The sequence below is a fragment of the Lutjanus erythropterus genome, chromosome 17, assembly GCF_056507025.1.
Source record: "Lutjanus erythropterus isolate fLutEry1 chromosome 17, fLutEry1.hap2, whole genome shotgun sequence".
In the NCBI taxonomy this organism is placed as follows: Eukaryota; Metazoa; Chordata; class Actinopteri; order Lutjaniformes; family Lutjanidae; genus Lutjanus; species Lutjanus erythropterus.
The window spans coordinates 32217794-32230811 of NC_139333.1; positions in this window are offsets into that span (position 1 = coordinate 32217794).

Here is a 13018-nt window from a genome sequence, read left to right on the forward strand (position 1 = left end):
ACGGTGCCACCCTCGCGTCTCTACGAGGTCGGGAAGTGGGTCAACCAGAACCTCGAGGACTCTGGTGCATACCTCGACGGGTTTTTGGAGGATAACGTTTGAAGGAAAGGTGGTAGAGACGTGAAACTAAGCTCTGCACCCCCATTTTTGGACATTCCGGATCCAAGGGTACCACCATCGAGTCTCTACAAGGTTGGGAAGTGGGTCAACTAGAACCTCGAGGACTCTGGTGCATACCTGGACGGGTTTTTGTGGAATAACTTTTGAAGTGAATGTGGTACAGACTTGAAAGCAGGCTCTGCACCCCCATAACTTTGTCTGCACACACACACACACACACACACACACACACCCACACCCACAACACACATACACACACACACAAGTGAACACATCAGAATGTTAGGTGGCTGTGATGTCATCAAAGGCAACGTGATGACGTCACAGACACTGTGCTTTGATCTAGCATGGGCTCTGTGATGCCATCAGTGTTAGGTTATAACCCTAGCACCATGTCATTATCATACCTCCACTGGTTTTCGGGGGATAACTTTTGAAGGGATGGTGGTAGAGACTTGAAACCAAGCTCTGCACCCACATTTTCGGACATTCCGGATCCAACGGTGCCACCCTCGAGTCTCTACGAGGTTGGGAAGTGGGTCAACAAGAACCTCGAGGACTCTGGTGCATACCTCGACAGGTTTCGGGGGATAACTTTTGAAGGGATGGTGGTAGAGACTTGAAACCAAGCTCTGCACCCCCATTTTCGGACATTCCGGATCCAACGGTGCCACCATCGAGTCTCTACGACGTCGGGAAGTGGGTCAACCAGAACCTCGAGGACTCTGGTGCATACCTCGATGGGTTTTTGGAGGATAACGTTTGAAGGAAAGGTGGTAGAGACGTGAAACTAAGCTCTGCACCCCCATTTTTGGACATTCCGGATCCAAGGGTACCACCATCGAGTCTCTACAAGGTTGGGAAGTGGGTCAACTAGAACCTCGAGGACTCTGGTGCATACCTGGACGGGTTTTTGTGGAATAACTTTTGAAGTGAATGTGGTACAGACTTGAAAGCAGGCTCTGCACCCCCATAACTTTGTCTGCACACACACACACACACACACACACACACACACCCACACCCACAACACACATACACACACACACAAGTGAACACATCAGAATGTTAGGTGGCTGTGATGTCATCAAAGGCAACGTGATGACGTCACAGACACTGTGCTTTGATCTAGCATGGGCTCTGTGATGCCATCAGTGTTAGGTTATAACCCTAGCACCATGTCATTATCATACCTCCACTGGTTTTCGGGGGATAACTTTTGAAGGGATGGTGGTAGAGACTTGAAACCAAGCTCTGCACCCCCATTTTCGGACATTCCGGATCCAACGGTGCCACCCTCGAGTCTCTACGAGGTCGGGAAGTGGGTCAACCAGAACCTCGAGGACTCTGGTGCATACCTCGACAGGTTTTGGGGGATAACTTTTGAAGGGATGGTGGTAGAGACTTGAAACCAAGCTCTGCACCCCCATTTTCGGACATTCCGGATACAACGGTGCCACCATCGAGTCTCTACGAGGTCGGGAAGTGGGTCAACCAGAACCTCAAGGACTCTGGTGCATACCTCGATGGGTTTTTGGAGGATAACGTTTGAAGGAAAGGTGGTAGAGACGTGAAACTAAGCTCTGCACCCCCATTTTTGGACATTCCGGATCCAAGGGTACCACCATCGAGTCTCTACAAGGTTGGGAAGTGGGTCAACTAGAACCTCGAGGACTCTGGTGCATACCTCGATGGGTTTTTGGAGGATAACGTTTGAAGGAAAGGTGGCAGAGACGTGAAACTAAGCTCTGCACCCCCATTTTTGGACATTCCGGATCCAAGGGTACCACCATCGAGTCTCTACAAGGTTGGGAAGTGGGTCAACTAGAACCTCGAGGACGCTGGTGCATACCTGGACGGGTTTTTGTGGAATAACTTTTGAAGTGAATGTGGTACAGACTTGAAAGCAGGCTCTGCACCCCCATAACTTTGTCTGCACACACACACACACACACACACACACACACACACACACACAACACACATACACACACACACAAGTGAACACATCAGAATGTTAGGTGGCTGTGATGTCATCAAAGGCAACGTGATGACGTCACAGACACTGTGCTTTGATCTAGCATGGGCTCTGTGATGCCATCAGTGTTAGGTTATAACCCTAGCACCATGTCATTATCATACCTCCAATGGTTTTCGGGGGATAACTTTTGAAGGGATGGTGGTAGAGACTTGAAACCAAGCTCTGCACCCACATTTTCGGACATTCCGGATCCAACGGTGCCACCCTCGAGTCTCTACGAGGTCGGGAAGTGGGTCAACCAGAACCTCGAGGACTCTGGTGCATACCTCGACAGGTTTTGGGGGATAACTTTTGAAGGGATGGTGGTAGAGACTTGAAACCAAGCTCTGCACCCCCATTTTCGTACATTCCGGATACAACGGTGCCACCATCGAGTCTCTACGACGTCGGAAAGTGGGTCAACCAGAACCTCAAGGACTCTGGTGCATACCTCGATGGGTTTTTGGAGGATAACGTTTGAAGGAAAGGTGGTAGAGACGTGAAACTAAGCTCTGCACCCCCATTTTTGGACATTCCGGATCCAAGGGTACCACCATCGAGTCTCTACAAGGTTGGGAAGTGGGTCAACTAGAACCTCGAGGACTCTGGTGCATACCTCGATGGGTTTTTGGAGGATAACGTTTGAAGGAAAGGTGGTAGAGACGTGAAACTAAGCTCTGAACCCCCATTTTTGGACATTCCGGATCCAAGGGTACCACCATCGAGTCTCTACAAGGTTGGGAAGTGGGTCAACTAGAACCTCGAGGACTCTGGTGCATACCTGGACGGGTTTTTGTGGAATAACTTTTGAAGTGAATGTGGTACAGACTTGAAAGCAGGCTCTGCACCCCCATAACTTTGTCTGCACACACACACACACACACACACACACACACCCACACCCACAACACACATACACACACACACAAGTGAACACATCAGAATGTTAGGTGGCTGTGATGTCATCAAAGGCAACGTGATGACGTCACAGACACTGTGCTTTGATCTAGCATGGGCTCTGTGATGCCATCAGTGTTAGGTTATAACCCTAGCACCATGTCATTATCATACCTCCACTGGTTTTCGGGGGATAACTTTTGAAGGGATGGTGGTAGAGACTTGAAACCAAGCTTTGCACCCCCATTTCTGGACATTCCGCATCCAACGGTGCCACCCTCGCGTCTCTACGAGGTCGGGAAGTGGGTCAACCAGAACCTTGAGGACTCTGGTGCATACCTCGACGGGTTTTTGGAGGATAACGTTTGAAGGAAAGGTGGTAGAGACGTGAAACTAAGCTCTGCACCCCCATTTTTGGACATTCCGGATCCAAGGGTACCACCATCGAGTCTCTACAAGGTTGGGAAGTGGGTCAACTAGAACCTCGAGGACTCTGGTGCATACCTGGACGGGTTTTTGTGGAATAACTTTTGAAGTGAATGTGGTACAGACTTGAAAGCAGGCTCTGCACCCCCATAACTTTGTCTGCACACACACACACACACACACACACACACACACACCCACACCCACAACACACATACACACACACACAAGTGAACACATCAGAATGTTAGGTGGCTGTGATGTCATCAAAGGCAACGTGATGACGTCACAGACACTGTGCTTTGATCTAGCATGGGCTCTGTGATGCCATCAGTGTTAGGTTATAACCCTAGCACCATGTCATTATCATACCTCCCCTGGTTTTCGGGGGATAACTTTTGAAGGGATGGTGGTAGAGACTTGAAACCAAGCTCTGCACCCCCATTTTCGGACATTCCGGATCCAACGGTGCCACCCTCGAGTCTCTACGAGGTCGGGAAGTGGGTCAACCAGAACCTCGAGGACTCTGGTGCATACCTCGACAGGTTTCGGGGGATAACTTTTGAAGGGATGGTGGTAGAGACTTGAAACCAAGCTCTGCACCCCCATTTTCGGACATTCCGGATCCAACGGTGCCACCCTCGAGTCTCTACGACGTCGGGAAGTGGGTCAACCAGAACCTCGAGGACTCTGGTGCATACCTCGACAGGTTTTGGGGGATAACTTTTGAAGGGATGGTGGTAGAGACTTGAAACCAAGCTCTGCACCCCCATTTTCGGACATTCCGGATCCAACGGTGCCACCCTCGAGTCTCTACGAGGTCGGGAAGTGGGTCAACCAGAACCTCAAGGACTCTGGTGCATACCTCGACAGGTTTTGGGGGATAACTTTTGAAGGGATGGTGGTAGAGACTTGAAACCAAGCTCTGCACCCCCATTTTCGGACATTCCGGATACAACGGTGCCACCATCGAGTCTCTACGAGGTCGGGAAGTGGGTCAACCAGAACCTCAAGGACTCTGGTGCATACCTCGATGGGTTTTTGGAGGATAACGTTTGAAGGAAAGGTGGTAGAGACGTGAAACTAAGCTCTGCACCCCCATTTTTGGACATTCCGGATCCAAGGGTACCACCATCGAGTCTCTACAAGGTTGGGAAGTGGGTCAACTAGAACCTCGAGGACTCTGGTGCATACCTCGATGGGTTTTTGGAGGATAACGTTTGAAGGAAAGGTGGCAGAGACGTGAAACTAAGCTCTGCACCCCCATTTTTGGACATTCCGGATCCAAGGGTACCACCATCGAGTCTCTACAAGGTTGGGAAGTGGGTCAACTAGAACCTCGAGGACGCTGGTGCATACCTGGACGGGTTTTTGTGGAATAACTTTTGAAGTGAATGTGGTACAGACTTGAAAGCAGGCTCTGCACCCCCATAACTTTGTCTGCACACACACACACACACACACACACACACACCCACACCCACAACACACATACACACACACACAAGTGAACACATCAGAATGTTAGGTGGCTGTGATGTCATCAAAGGCAACGTGATGACGTCACAGACACTGTGCTTTGATCTAGCATGGGCTCTGTGATGCCATCAGTGTTAGGTTATAACCCTAGCACCATGTCATTATCATACCTCCAATGGTTTTCGGGGGATAACTTTTGAAGGGATGGTGGTAGAGACTTGAAACCAAGCTCTGCACCCACATTTTCGGACATTCCGGATCCAACGGTGCCACCCTCGAGTCTCTACGAGGTCGGGAAGTGGGTCAACCAGAACCTCGAGGACTCTGGTGCATACCTCGACAGGTTTTGGGGGATAACTTTTGAAGGGATGGTGGTAGAGACTTGAAACCAAGCTCTGCACCCCCATTTTCGTACATTCCGGATACAACGGTGCCACCATCGAGTCTCTACGACGTCGGAAAGTGGGTCAACCAGAACCTCAAGGACTCTGGTGCATACCTCGATGGGTTTTTGGAGGATAACGTTTGAAGGAAAGGTGGTAGAGACGTGAAACTAAGCTCTGCACCCCCATTTTTGGACATTCCGGATCCAAGGGTACCACCATCGAGTCTCTACAAGGTTGGGAAGTGGGTCAACTAGAACCTCGAGGACTCTGGTGCATACCTCGATGGGTTTTTGGAGGATAACGTTTGAAGGAAAGGTGGTAGAGACGTGAAACTAAGCTCTGAACCCCCATTTTTGGACATTCCGGATCCAAGGGTACCACCATCGAGTCTCTACAAGGTTGGGAAGTGGGTCAACTAGAACCTCGAGGACTCTGGTGCATACCTGGACGGGTTTTTGTGGAATAACTTTTGAAGTGAATGTGGTACAGACTTGAAAGCAGGCTCTGCACCCCCATAACTTTGTCTGCACACACACACACACACACACACACACACACACCCACACCCACAACACACATACACACACACACAAGTGAACACATCAGAATGTTAGGTGGCTGTGATGTCATCAAAGGCAACGTGATGACGTCACAGACACTGTGCTTTGATCTAGCATGGGCTCTGTGATGCCATCAGTGTTAGGTTATAACCCTAGCACCATGTCATTATCATACCTCCACTGGTTTTCGGGGGATAACTTTTGAAGGGATGGTGGTAGAGACTTGAAACCAAGCTTTGCACCCCCATTTCTGGACATTCCGCATCCAACGGTGCCACCCTCGCGTCTCTACGAGGTCGGGAAGTGGGTCAACCAGAACCTTGAGGACTCTGGTGCATACCTCGACGGGTTTTTGGAGGATAACGTTTGAAGGAAAGGTGGTAGAGACGTGAAACTAAGCTCTGCACCCCCATTTTTGGACATTCCGGATCCAAGGGTACCACCATCGAGTCTCTACAAGGTTGGGAAGTGGGTCAACTAGAACCTCGAGGACTCTGGTGCATACCTGGACGGGTTTTTGTGGAATAACTTTTGAAGTGAATGTGGTACAGACTTGAAAGCAGGCTCTGCACCCCCATAACTTTGTCTGCACACACACACACACACACACACACACACACACACCCACACCCACAACACACATACACACACACACAAGTGAACACATCAGAATGTTAGGTGGCTGTGATGTCATCAAAGGCAACGTGATGACGTCACAGACACTGTGCTTTGATCTAGCATGGGCTCTGTGATGCCATCAGTGTTAGGTTATAACCCTAGCACCATGTCATTATCATACCTCCCCTGGTTTTCGGGGGATAACTTTTGAAGGGATGGTGGTAGAGACTTGAAACCAAGCTCTGCACCCCCATTTTCGGACATTCCGGATCCAACGGTGCCACCCTCGAGTCTCTACGAGGTCGGGAAGTGGGTCAACCAGAACCTCGAGGACTCTGGTGCATACCTCGACAGGTTTCGGGGGATAACTTTTGAAGGGATGGTGGTAGAGACTTGAAACCAAGCTCTGCACCCCCATTTTCGGACATTCCGGATCCAACGGTGCCACCCTCGAGTCTCTACGACGTCGGGAAGTGGGTCAACCAGAACCTCGAGGACTCTGGTGCATACCTCGACAGGTTTCGGGGGATAACTTTTGAAGGGATGGTGGTAGAGACTTGAAACCAAGCTCTGCACCCCCATTTTCGGACATTCCGGATCCAACGGTGCCACCATCGAATCTCTACGACGTCGGGAAGTGGGTCAACCAGAACCTCGAGGACTCTGGTGCATACCTCGATGGGTTTTTGGAGGATAACGTTTGAAGGAAAGGTGGTAGAGACGTGAAACTAAGCTCTGCACCCCCATTTTTGGACATTCCGGATCCAAGGGTACCACCATCGAGTCTCTACAACGTTGGGAAGTGGGTCAACTAGAACCTCGAGGACTCTGGTGCATACCTGGACGGGTTTTTGTGGAATAACTTTTGAAGTGAATGTGGTACAGACTTGAAAGCAGGCTCTGCACCCCCATAACTTTGTCTGCACACACACACACTCACACACACACACACCCACACCCACAACACACATACACACACACACAAGTGAACACATCAGAATGTTAGGTGGCTGTGATGTCATCAAAGGCAACGTGATGACGTCACAGACACTGTGCTTTGATCTAGCATGGGCTCTGTGATGCCATCAGTGTTAGGTTATAACCCTAGCACCATGTCATTATCATACCTCCCCTGGTTTTCGGGGGATAACTTTTGAAGGGATGGTGGTAGAGACTTGAAACCAAGCTCTGCACCCCCATTTTCGGACATTCCGGATCCAACGGTGCCACCCTCGAGTCTCTACGAGGTCGGGAAGTGGGTCAACCAGAACCTCGAGGACTCTGGTGCATACCTCGACAGGTTTCGGGGGATAACTTTTGAAGGGATGGTGGTAGAGACTTGAAACCAAGCTCTGCACCCCCATTTTCGGACATTCCGGATCCAACGGTGCCACCCTCGAGTCTCTACGACGTCGGGAAGTGGGTCAACCAGAACCTCGAGGACTCTGGTGCATACCTCGACAGGTTTCGGGGGATAACTTTTGAAGGGATGGTGGTAGAGACTTGAAACCAAGCTCTGCACCCCCATTTTCGGACATTCCGGATCCAACGGTGCCACCATCGAATCTCTACGACGTCGGGAAGTGGGTCAACCAGAACCTCGAGGACTCTGGTGCATACCTCGATGGGTTTTTGGAGGATAACGTTTGAAGGAAAGGTGGTAGAGACGTGAAACTAAGCTCTGCACCCCCATTTTTGGACATTCCGGATCCAAGGGTACCACCATCGAGTCTCTACAACGTTGGGAAGTGGGTCAACTAGAACCTCGAGGACTCTGGTGCATACCTGGACGGGTTTTTGTGGAATAACTTTTGAAGTGAATGTGGTACAGACTTGAAAGCAGGCTCTGCACCCCCATAACTTTGTCTGCACACACACACACTCACACACACACACACCCACACCCACAACACACATACACACACACACAAGTGAACACATCAGAATGTTAGGTGGCTGTGATGTCATCAAAGGCAACGTGATGACGTCACAGACACTGTGCTTTGATCTAGCATGGGCTCTGTGATGCCATCAGTGTTAGGTTATAACCCTAGCACCATGTCATTATCATACCTCCACTGGCTTTCGGGGGATAACTTTTGAAGGGATGGTGGTAGAGACTTGAAACCAAGCTCTGCACCCCCATTTTCGGACATTCCGGATCCAACGGTGCCACCCTCGAGTCTCTACGAGGTCGGGAAGTGGGTCAACCAGAACCTCGAGGACTCTGGTGCATACCTCGACAGGTTTCGGGGGATAACTTTTGAAGGGATGGTGGTAGAGACTTGAAACCAAGCTCTGCACCCCCATTTTCAGACATTCCGGATCCAACGGTGCCACCCTGGAGTCTCTACGAGGTCGGGAAGTGGGTCAACCAGAACCTCGAGGACTCTGATGCATACCTCGACGGGTTTTTGGAGGATAACGTTTGAAGGAAAGGTGGTAGAGACGTGAAACTAAGCTCTGCACCCCCATTTTTGGACATTCCGGATCCAAGGGTACCACCATCGAGTCTCTACAAGGTTGGGAAGTGGGTCAACTAGAACCTCGAGGACTCTGGTGCATACCTGGACGGGTTTTTGTGGAATAACTTTTGAAGTGAATGTGGTACAGACTTGAAAGCAGGCTCTGCACCCCCATAACTTTGTCTGCACACACACACACACACACACACACACACACACCCACACCCACAACACACATACACACACACACAAGTGAACACATCAGAATGTTAGGTGGCTGTGATGTCATCAAAGGCAACGTGATGACGTCACAGACACTGTGCTTTGATCTAGCATGGGCTCTGTGATGCCATCAGTGTTAGGTTATAACCCTAGCACCATGTCATTATCATACCTCCACTGGTTTTCGGGGGATAACTTTTGAAGGGATGGTGGTAGAGACTTGAAACTAAGCTCTGCACCCCCATTTTCGGACATTCCGGATCCAACGGTGCCACTCTCGAGTCTCTACGAGGTTGGGAAGTGGGTCAACCAGAACCTCGAGGACTCTGGTGCATACCTCGACAGGTTTCGGGGGATAACTTTTGAAGGGATGGTGGTAGAGACTTGAAACCAAGCTCTGCACCCCCATTTTCGGACATTCCGGATCCAACGGTGCCACCCTGGAGTCTCTACGAGGTCGGGAAGTGGGTCAACCAGAACCTCGAGTACTCTGGTGCATACCTCGACAGGTTTCGGGGGATAACTTTTGAAGGGATGGTGGTAGAGACTTGAAACCAAGCTCTGCACCCCCATTTTCGGACATTCCGGATCCAACGGTGCCACCCTCGCGTCTCTACGAGGTCGGGAAATGGGTCAACCAGAACCTCGAGGACTCTGATGCATACCTCGATGGGTTTTTGGAGGATAACGTTTGAAGGAAAGGTGTTAGAGACGTGAAACTTAGCTCTGCACCCCCATTTTTGGACATTCCGGATCCAAGGGTACCACCATCGAGTCTCTACAAGGTTGGGAAGTGGGTCAACTAGAACCTCGAGGACTCTGGTGCATACCTGGACGGGTTTTTGTGGAATAACTTTTGAAGTGAATGTGGTACAGACTTGAAAGCAGGCTCTGCACCCCCATAACTTTGTCTGCACACACACACACACACACACACACACACACACCCACACCCACAACACACATACACACACACACAAGTGAACACATCAGAATGTTAGGTGGCTGTGATGTCATCAAAGGCAACGTGATGACGTCACAGACACTGTGCTTTGATCTAGCATGGGCTCTGTGATGCCATCAGTGTTAGGTTATAACCCTAGCACCATGTCATTATCATACCTCCACTGGTTTTCGGGGGATAACTTTTGAAGGGATGGTGGTAGAGACTTGAAACTAAGCTCTGCACCCCCATTTTCGGACATTCCGGATCCAACGGTGCCACTCTCGAGTCTCTACGAGGTTGGGAAGTGGGTCAACCAGAACCTCGAGGACTCTGGTGCATACCTCGACAGGTTTCGGGGGATAACTTTTGAAGGGATGGTGGTAGAGACTTGAAACCAAGCTCTGCACCCCCATTTTCGGACATTCCGGATCCAACGGTGCCACCCTCGAGTCTCTACGACGTCGGGAAGTGGGTCAACCAGAACCTCGAGGACTCTGGTGCATACCTCGACAGGTTTCGGGGGATAACTTTTGAAGGGATGGTGGTAGAGACTTGAAACCAAGCTCTGCACCCCCATTTTCGGACATTCCGGATCCAACGGTGCCACCCTGGAGTCTCTACGAGGTCGGGAAGTGGGTCAACCAGAACCTCGAGTACTCTGGTGCATACCTCGACAGGTTTCGGGGGATAACTTTTGAATGGATGGTGGTAGAGACTTGAAACCAAGCTCTGCACCCCCATTTTCGGACATTCCAGATCCAACGGTGCCACCCTCGCGTCTCTACGAGGTCGGGAAGTGGGTCAACCAGAACCTTGAAGACTCTGGTGCATACCTCGACGGGTTTTTGGAGGATAACGTTTGAAGGAAAGGTGGTAGAGACGTGAAACTAAGCTCTGCACCCCCATTTTTGGACATTCCGGATCCAAGGGTACCACCATCGAGTCTCTACAAGGTTGGGAAGTGGGTCAACTAGAACCTCGAGGACTCTGGTGCATACCTCGATGGGTTTTTGGAGGATAACGTTTGAAGGAAAGGTGGTAGAGACGTGAAACTAAGCTCTGCACCCCCATTTTTGGACATTCCGGATCCAAGGGTACCACCATCGAGTCTCTACAAGGTTGGGAAGTGGGTCAACTAGAACCTCGAGGACTCTGGTGCATACCTGGACGGGTTTTTGTGGAATAACTTTTGAAGTGAATGTGGTACAGACTTGAAAGCAGGCTCTGCACCCCCATAACTTTGTCTGCACACACACACACACACACACACACACACACCCACACCCACAACACACATACACACACACACAAGTGAACACATCAGAATGTTAGGTGGCTGTGATGTCATCAAAGGCAACGTGATGACGTCACAGACACTGTGCTTTGATCTAGCATGGGCTCTGTGATGCCATCAGTGTTAGGTTATAACCCTAGCACCATGTCATTATCATACCTCCCCTGGTTTTCGGGGGATAACTTTTGAAGGGATGGTGGTAGAGACTTGAAACCAAGCTCTGCACCCCCATTTTCGGACATTCCGGATCCAACGGTGCCACCCTCGAGTCTCTACGAGGTCGGGAAGTGGGTCAACCAGAACCTCGAGGACTCTGGTGCATACCTCGACAGGTTTTGGGGGATAACTTTTGAAGGGATGGTGGTAGAGACTTGAAACCAAGCTCTGCACCCCCATTTTCGGACATTCCGGATACAACGGTGCCACCATCGAGTCTCTACGAGGTCGGGAAGTGGGTCAACCAGAACCTCAAGGACTCTGGTGCATACCTCGATGGGTTTTTGGAGGATAACGTTTGAAGGAAAGGTGGTAGAGACGTGAAACTAAGCTCTGCACCCCCATTTTTGGACATTCCGGATCCAAGGGTACAACCATCGAGTCTCTACAAGGTTGGGAAGTGGGTCAACTAGAACCTCGAGGACTCTGGTGCATACCTCGATGGGTTTTTGGAGGATAACGTTTGAAGGAAAGGTGGTAGAGACGTGAAACTAAGCTCTGAACCCCCATTTTTGGACATTCCGGATCCAAGGGTACCACCATCGAGTCTCTACAAGGTTGGGAAGTGGGTCAACTAGAACCTCGAGGACTCTGGTGCATACCTGGACGGGTTTTTGTGGAATAACTTTTGAAGTGAATGTGGTACAGACTTGAAAGCAGGCTCTGCACCCCCATAACTTTGTCTGCACACACACACACACACACACACACACACACCCACACCCACAACACACATACACACACACACAAGTGAACACATCAGAATGTTAGGTGGCTGTGATGTCATCAAAGGCAACGTGATGACGTCACAGACACTGTGCTTTGATCTAGCATGGGCTCTGTGATGCCATCAGTGTTAGGTTATAACCCTAGCACCATGTCATTATCATACCTCCACTGGTTTTCGGGGGATAACTTTTGAAGGGATGGTGGTAGAGATTTGAAACCAAGCTCTGCACCCCCATTTTCGGACATTCCGGATCCAACGGTGCCACCCTCGAGTCTCTACGAGGTCGGGAAGTGGGTCAACCAGAACCTCGAGGACTCTGGTGCATACCTCGACAGGTTTCGGGGGATAACTTTTGAAGGGATGGTGGTAGAGACTTGAAACCAAGCTTTGCACCCCCATTTCTGGACATTCCGGATCCAACGGTGCCACCCTCGCGTCTCTACGAGGTCGGGAAGTGGGTCAACCAGAACCTCGAGGACTCTGGTGCATACCTCGACGGGTTTTTGGAGGATAACGTTTGAAGGAAAGGTGGTAGAGACGTGAAACTAAGCTCTGCACCCCCATTTTCAGACATTCCGGATACAACGGTGCCACCATCGAGTCTCTACGACGTCGGGAAGTGGGTCAACCAGAACCTCG